This window comes from Triticum dicoccoides, chromosome 2B, assembly GCF_002162155.2.
Source record: "Triticum dicoccoides isolate Atlit2015 ecotype Zavitan chromosome 2B, WEW_v2.0, whole genome shotgun sequence".
NCBI classification, from domain to species: domain Eukaryota; kingdom Viridiplantae; phylum Streptophyta; class Magnoliopsida; order Poales; family Poaceae; genus Triticum; species Triticum dicoccoides.
The window spans coordinates 38,779,219-38,787,452 of record NC_041383.1 but is presented as its reverse complement, the minus strand read 5'-3'; the positions used below and the strand labels follow the sequence as shown (position 1 = coordinate 38,787,452).

Here is an 8,234-nt window from a genome sequence, read left to right as displayed (position 1 = left end):
CAGTCATGAGCGAAACTGGATGTACCCGGTAAGGATGGAGGCGAGATGGGGCCATAGAGCCCCCTTTTGCGCAGGAGGGAGTAGGTCTGAGCCGAAGGCAACAATTGTGGCCGCTTCCAGAGCCGAAGCCACCTACAGAGTCAATGTCATGGTCACCCCAGAGCGGAATCCATCGCCTAGGCCACAAGAGTAGGAGCTGCTGTCGCGGAGGTCGTCTCTGAACCTAAACTGAACTTTTTATGGATGGTAAGATGTCCTCCCTCAATCTTCTAGCAGCCGGTGCTCGTTGGCCTCTCCTCACTATTCAGCTGTTGATTGTATGAAATAGATGGTTAACACTTTATTTTGTTGGTCCCTACTGGACGGTAGTGATGTTGAGACACAAGAGATTATCAGGCCTATGCATATATATAAAATTGTTCATGGATCTTTCTTATCTCTGATATAATTTTTCCAATGATCAAAGAACTGTTGTTCTGGATGTACACCTATTGTGTTGCTTATATTGCCATCACTCTTCTGGTTTACCTTAGGAGTAGTACCAATCTTAGAAAATGCTCCTAATTTGGGTAAAATTTGGAAACATTATGGATGGATAAATTTATGGACTTGTTCCTTTATTACATAATTGTATAGCCTATGATCTTATACAGTTGAGGGCAGCTTATCCTATTCTTTATGTGTGAAGTTAAAAGCTAAATATAGCTAATGACATAAGTGATCTATTAAAATATATCGCGGAAGTAAGTACTTATTTTTGTTTCTACTTATTACCTAATTTGAATGTGAATTTTTCAAAGACATACAGTGTTCCATATAGTCTAATTTAATATACCAGCGATGATGGTATTGAATCCGCGAAGAAAATATATACTCATTTCCTAATTGCATCTTTTAATCAGGAGGTCAGGACCAAGCTTTAGGCAGGAAAATGGGACAATCTTCAGTAAGCTACAATGTTCATGTCTTCTTATATCATTTGACTGATGTGTTCTTGTATCATTCTTCTACTTTCGGAGCTATTACTGCGATCATTTTGACCTCATGTCTTCTTATATCATTTGACCTTATCTAGATATTAGTGGTTCTTAATCCAGCAAGGTCTTGAATATTTTTTGCTTTGTCCATTCAAAATTTTGTTCGTCTAGCAACATTCATGGTTTAAGCTTTGATTCGAAAAACAACTTCCAATTTTATAGGAGACACAAAGAGCAACAACAAGCCGCCGTAGATATTGTGTAGTAGCAACATTAATGATCTGCTAATGTTATATTTTTTTTCTTCTTTCCTTAATATCTACATGACCAATGTGTATTTTTAATGATCAAACATGCACATGTCACATTAAGAGGTTGAGAGTAGCTCAAAAGATATGCATACATCCTCTACCTTTTACCTAATGAAATATTTCTGAAACCATAGTAGATGTCAGGTGTAAATTCTATGAAGAACTGTTGGTTTTTGTAATTATTTCGTGAAACTTTCATTGTAGGGTTCTAGGATTGGTGAATAAGCAGGGTTGTTTTCTTTCTTTAGTATCTGCATGATCAAGTCGGTCTGTACTTTTAATGATCATACCTGCACATGTCACATTAAGATTGAATATATTATGACTTTTCTAACCATTTCTTGTTAATTGCTTGAGGAAAAACTAAAAGGAAATTTTTTCTTAGAAATCCCAAGGAAGTAATTGTTCTCACTGTTTTGGTAAAATAACATATATTTTTGTTGTATGTATACTTAATTTCAGGAGATGTAGATTTTCTTGTTATCTTATATATGTTCCTTTTCTTTTTTTTTCTTGTGAAAAATGAGTTCAACAAGGGCTCCTCATTCTAGCCTCCTGGGGTTGAAATGATTACTCCTTTAATTGATTTGAAGATTGTTAATTTTTTATATTTGGAAACGCTTGGAAGCTTTCCTTTGTTTTGGCGTTATGAAGATCTTATGCTGCAGGGAGATTTCACCGATGCCACAAAGATGCTGCTGCATCGAACGCATAGGATAAGATGATATTAGTAAATATCTATCATCTACATTTTGCTTTTGTCTTCAATTTTGTAGGATTTCTTTTCTTTTAGAAATATAAATACTTTCTTATATGTTTATCCAGCCATCCACATTTAACTAGGTTGCAAAGAACGTTGAAGTGATAACTGCATGTGTAAGTACCATGGATGAGCTAGCAAAACATACATTTTCATGCTAGAGTGCATATGGATTAGGTATGTGTATTTGTTGGCAATGTTCATGTGTGAGAAATCAAGGTCCATAAGATATCTAGGGGATTAGAGGTGGTATGATTTAAATATAAAGCATCGTCTTGAGTGATTTTTTTCATGTGGTTGCTTCATGGGCTTCAAATAATTTACTTGGGACTTCATTCAGAAGTACAACTGGTAATCCGAGATCAATACTGAGATCAGACATTAGATACAATATAATTTTTTTTGTACAAACAAAATCTATGATATTGTGCCATTCTATGAGTGTTTAGAAATAAGTTTGGTATCTGCTACAATGTACATATAACTTGGTCATCCTAAAGAAACTTTATCTTGCATATTGCTTGGTTACAAGATAAGAACTAATATGTATTACAAATATCTAGGGAAATCTTTTGATTGTTTTGCACATATATTATCAGAGATGCCAAATAGCAGGTTGCTTCAAACCAGGGGAACTGGCTGGTTCATAGATAGTAGAACATTCAATCTTCGACGATGCTCAGGGAGCAAACAAGGGGAATTAGGTTAGTATGTCTTTAAAATAGCACCCAAGGGTGCACTCAATAATTCCAAATTTTCAACTTGTACTGTTATTGTTGATACACATTGTTTTGTGCATACTTGCTAGGGAAAAGTATATATTCGTCCCTGGACTCGCTCAAAAGTATAGAAACGGTCCTTCAACTTTAAAACCGGCAAATGTTAGTCCCTCAACTTCTCAAACCGGATTATTTTAGTCCCTTGACTCAACAAAAGCTGTTTTCATGCTTACTTGGCATGGTTTTGACCAGTCAGCACCCACGTGGGAATCTTCTTCTTTTCCATTTTAACTCGGCTGGGCATTTCGTCGAGCAGTTGGCGCCACCAGGCAACAAGAGGAAGAGGTAGGCATAGAGCTTGCGTGGCTGTCGGCGGCGCACACAAAGGGTGCAGGAGGGTAGGGAGCTGCGCTACAGTTAGTTTTGTGGGACGAGCGGGGCTGTCGCGGCTAGCAGCACTGAGGCACGCGGCGGCTTGGCCTTCACGGCGAACTCGTAACACAGTCACAACTAACTGATGCTCGTGTTGCCGCCTCGTGCTCATGGTATGCCTCTGCAATTGTCGGCGACCGCGCCGTTGATGTCCCCGCGTCATCCAGTTCTCGTTCAAATCCATCACTTGCGTGTTGTGGGTCGTGGACATGGCGCGGACAACGGCGCGACGGCGGGGCGCACACTTGTCACCGCTCCAGCGCCGTCAGCCGCACCCGCTTCGGCGGCTCGCCCGGTTTGCCGTTGTTGCTCGGCCACACATGGGCGATGACTTGTGAAACCATGCAAGTCAGCGTGAAAACCACTTTTGTTAAATCAAAGGACTGAGTTATCCGGTTTAAAGAATTGAGGGACTAAGTTTTGCTGGTTTTGAAGTTAAGGGACCGTTTCTATACTTTCGAGAGAGTTTAGGGATGAAAAATATACTTTCCCCTACTTGCTATGATGTTCGAATTTGACTGTTCTGTCATAATCACCACAGTTAACACACTACACATGATTCTGCTTGCAGAAACCCAACAGTTAATGGAGAAATCAGGTCACTTTGCATCTACTTTGCCTCAGTTTTTTCAGAAGTCAATAGAGTTTGTAAAAAAAAAAAGAAACATGATCCTGCGACGGTTGCCCAGACTTTTTTTTCCGGGGTAGTAATGTTTGGATGGGACATGTCCCTCCTTACGTAATCACTTTGTAATTTCTACTTGTGCTATGTAATAGACGCCTTACATTAAAAGGCAGTATGTTTTATAGATACTCCCTCTGTTGAGAATAATTATCACTATAACTTTCTTTATGAGGACTTGTTGTGTCGCATGTTCAATAACAGGTAGAAGAAAGGATACACATATAAATTCATAGCATGTATGGTAAACTCCTAGCTCTACATGTACGAGGCCACTTTAATATTGTACTATATAATCAATAAAAAATCTTATATTTCTTTAGAGAGTGAGTACATCCTACATTTGGATGTAACAGTTCTCTTACAAATAAGTTAGTAAAGAAACAGAGACAATCTAGACCCGGCGAGAGCTACTTGAGGAGGCATGCTGTGAAATTAAAGAAAGGGGGCATTTTAGTCAATTAGGTTGTTGTATGCGGTTGCATGTATGTTGATTGTTGCTTTATTATTATGTTGATTGTTGCTTGAGTAAAATTCATCAACAGTCACTAAGCTCGTTCGTTGCGTGCAAAAAGGTCACTGAATTCAGAAACTGTAATGTTCGGGTTGACAAACTTGTTCCGCGTGCGCACATACGGTCACCGCGTCCGTTTTCATACGTATTTTGCTTGCGTGGCGCTGTCTCACTCGTTGTACCTTGCCACATCATCGTTCGAGGGACTGCAGCAGCGAAATATCGCGACGGGAGGGCCATATCGCAAAAATGCTACCACGTTCGTACTGCAGTTTGCAGAAAGACCCCTCGAGCCCACCTCGACACCGTCGACCCGCTTCAAAACCAGTCGATTCAGGGAAAGAGAAGAGAAAGGAGGAAAGGAAAGAGGAGGAGGCGACGCTGATCGCCTAGGGTTTTCAATCTGACGCACGGCGGCGGCGGCGGCGCCTACGCGTGTGAGTTCGCCGTCGATTCGAAGCATGGCACCGCGGCTGCGACCTGATGGAGAGCCACCCCCCGTCTACGGTGAGTGATCGCCACCCCCCCGCTCCTCGTGTTCATGTTCATATGTCCCTGTTCCTCGTGTTCATGTCCCTGTTGCTCCTCGTTTTGGATGTGATGCATTGCTTGGTCCGGTACAGAAAGTATGGTTTTGAGGGGGGTTAAGCCTGGCTCTGTTCTGTTCCCTGATAGCTATGAAAGTATGGTTTTTTTAGGGGGGGTTAAGACTGACTCTGTTTTAGGCCTTTTTCCTACGGTTTGAAGGTAACAGTTGGCACATGTTAGTCATGCAAAAATTAAGCCCGGCTATATTTCTCTGTTGGGAACTGAATGACACATGTTAGCGTTAACTGAACTTGTCTACAGTAAAATGTTTACTAACTGAATCTATATGAACTGAAATTTTTAGCCAAGTGGTAAACTGAATTAGTGAGCTATTTGAATTAACTAAACTGAATGTATGAGCTAACTGAATTTGTGAGCTATTTGAATTAACTAAACTGAATGTATATGCTACCTGACTGTATGTGCTAACTGAATTTATTTGCTATACATATAGGTGCTGATCTAGAGGATATGTTTACTGTGGCTGTGAATTATGGTGGGTTTTTCATTGGAGAAGGCACAAACAGGTCTTACATCAATGGACAAATGGCATGGTTTGATTACTGTGATAGAGGGTATTGGTGGTTGAGCAGTATCCAAGACATGCTGTGGAAATTATCCTTTGATATTTCTGGGTCTGCAAGGGTCTTCTGGTGTCTGCCTGGATTTGAGATGATGCCCAATGGCTTGGCAGAAATCAGGTCATGTGAAGACACAGAAAACATGTCATGTGCAGTAGCACTTGGGAACAAGTTACTGTGCTTCTATGTTGCTACTGACAATAGCATTGAGCAGAGCCAGGAAACAGGTCAGGTTCATGATGATGTAGTTAGGTTCCCTAAAGCTGAGCTGCCACCTCTCATTAGTCCAATGAAGTCAGAGTTACACTACTCAAACAATATTGCAAATAGGGCTAAAAGTCAGAAAAGGAGGTCACCATTAGATGAAGATTATGACACAGATTCAGAGTCAGATGATGAGGACTATGTTCCAGAGCTTGTGGATAGTGACTACCACATATCAGAGGATGATGATGATTTGTATGATGATTCAGTTGCAGGCCTACATGATTTGAAAGGGAAGAAAGTTGTAGAGCCCAGCGAGGATTCAGAACAAGAGGACCTACAGTTGCCTGATTCAGATGATGAGGAATTAAGGTTGAAGTTCAAAACATTTGCACCAGAGGACATGTTGAATCCTACTTTCAAAGTAGGGCAAGTGTTCGACTCTGTTAAATTGCTGAGAAGGGCTATCAAAGAGTATAGCTGCAAAAACAGAGTGTCTATACAAATGCCAACAAATGACCAACGGAGACTTGCTGCTAGGTGTGAAGAAGGTTGCCCCTGGTACATGTGGGCTTCTTATGACAATAGAAGCAAGTGCTTCATGATAAAGAGATTAGTTGATGTGCACACTTGTGCAAAGAAGTGGAAAATCAGGGGTTTTAGTTACAGATTCATTGCAGAGAAGTACATTGAGACTGTTAGAGCAGATGAGAACATCAGTTTGATGAATTTAGGAAGGCTAGTGCAGAAGGATTGGTGCATGAAGGTCTCTAGATCAAAGCTTGGCAGAGCAAGGAAGTTAGCTCAGAATTTAATATATGGAGATGAAGATGCCCAATACAACAAGTTGTGGGACTTTGCAAGTGAGCTTAGGAGAGCAAATCCAGGAAGTACTTTCTATCTTGCTGTCAATGAACAAGGTAGGTTTGAGCATTGCTATTTTAGCTTTGATGCAGTCAAAAGGGGCTTCATGGAAGGGTGCAGGCCAGTGATTTGTCTGGATGGATGCCACCTGAAGACCAACAGTGGAGGAATTTTGTTAACTGCTGTTGGAGTTGACCCAAATGACTGCATATTCCCATTTGCATTTGCTGTAGTGGGAATTGAGGACACAGAGAGCTGGAACTGGTTTATGCAAACTCTGAAGAAAGATCTTGGAATACAGGACACATCATTGTGGACTTTTATGTCAGACAAACAGAAGGTAACTTACTGTCCAAGTTTGTAATGTATTTTCTGCATTTTAACTAAGTTATATGCATGTTGAATGAACTTTTCAAATGTTTGACTCTATTTGTAGGGCTTGATCAATGCTGTACAAAAGTTTTTCCCTTACTCAGAGCATAGATTCTGTGTGAGACATCTATGGCAGAACTTTAACAAAGAATTCAGAGGAGAAGTTCTAAAAAATCAATTATGGAAAATTGCAAGATGCACAACAACTGATAGGTTTGATGAGGCAATGGAGGAGATGAAGATCATAAACATTGATGCATACAGTTGGCTGGAAGAATTACCACCTAACCAGTGGGTGAAAGCTTTTCAGAGAGACTGGCCCAAATGTGACCTCCTGCTCAACAATATTTCTGAGGTTTTCAATAAGTAAGTCAAGTAAAGCTTGATCTCTAGTTTATCAACATTGCTCTGTAGCTCACAAACCTTTTTACTTAAATTCCAAATTCCAACACATGATCATGCCATTATGTAGGTATATTCTTGAGGCAAGGGAACTTCCCATTCTAGCAATGATTAAGAGAATTTTCAACCAGCTCACAACAAGGATGTGCAACAAAAGAGATGAAGCACTATTGTTTACAGGACCCATATGTCCCAAAATTCAAAAGAAACTGGACAAGTACATTGAATTGTCCAACAATTGTTATCCATTAGAAGCAGGAGATGGTGTTTATTCTGTTGCTAGCATGGGTAGGGATTACATTGTGGAGTTGCAGAACTTGGCATGCAGCTATCAAAGGTGGAATTTGACTGGTATTCCATGCCATCATGCAGTTGCATGTATGAGAGAAGCAAGACTTAATCCAGTGGATTTTGTTAATTCTTGCTACTCAGTTGAGAGCTACAACAGGGCTTATGCTCACTTCTTGATGCCACTTAGAGACATGACAGAGTGGAACCACATTGTCCAGTGCCCTAACATTGATCCTCCAAAGTATGAAAAGAAAGTTGGGAGGAAAAAGAAGAACAGAAGGAAACAACCTGAAGAAAAACCAAGCAAGAAGGGAGGGGTGAAGCTGTCAAGGCATGGGGTCATTATTCATTGCAGCCATTGTGGTCTTGCAGGCCACAACAAAGGTGGATGCAGTTCTTACAAAGCTGGCATGCCACCAAAAAAGCAACCCAAGAAGAGGGGCAGAACACTGGTAGCTGAGTCAGATGAGGAGACTGAGCCTGTGATTACCCAGGTAACTTCAGTGTGTCCATTACATACAATTATGTTGCTTTTTT

General features: G+C 40.6%; 1 long non-coding RNA gene across 2 annotated transcripts; it reads left to right on the top strand.

Annotated features, from left to right (window-relative positions):
- The first annotated feature begins 252 nt into the window (after nucleotides 1-252).
- LOC119361991 lies at nucleotides 253-3,987 on the top strand. Of its 2 annotated transcripts, XR_005173062.1 has the most exons (6): nucleotides 253-946; nucleotides 1,957-2,018; nucleotides 2,648-2,752; nucleotides 2,857-2,929; nucleotides 3,020-3,112; nucleotides 3,771-3,987. It is a non-coding gene; the product is annotated as an uncharacterized LOC119361991 (long non-coding RNA). The 2 variants fall into 2 exon arrangements; XR_005173063.1 differs by lacking the exons at nucleotides 2,857-2,929; nucleotides 3,020-3,112.
- Nucleotides 3,988-8,234: the final 4,247 nt, after the last annotated feature.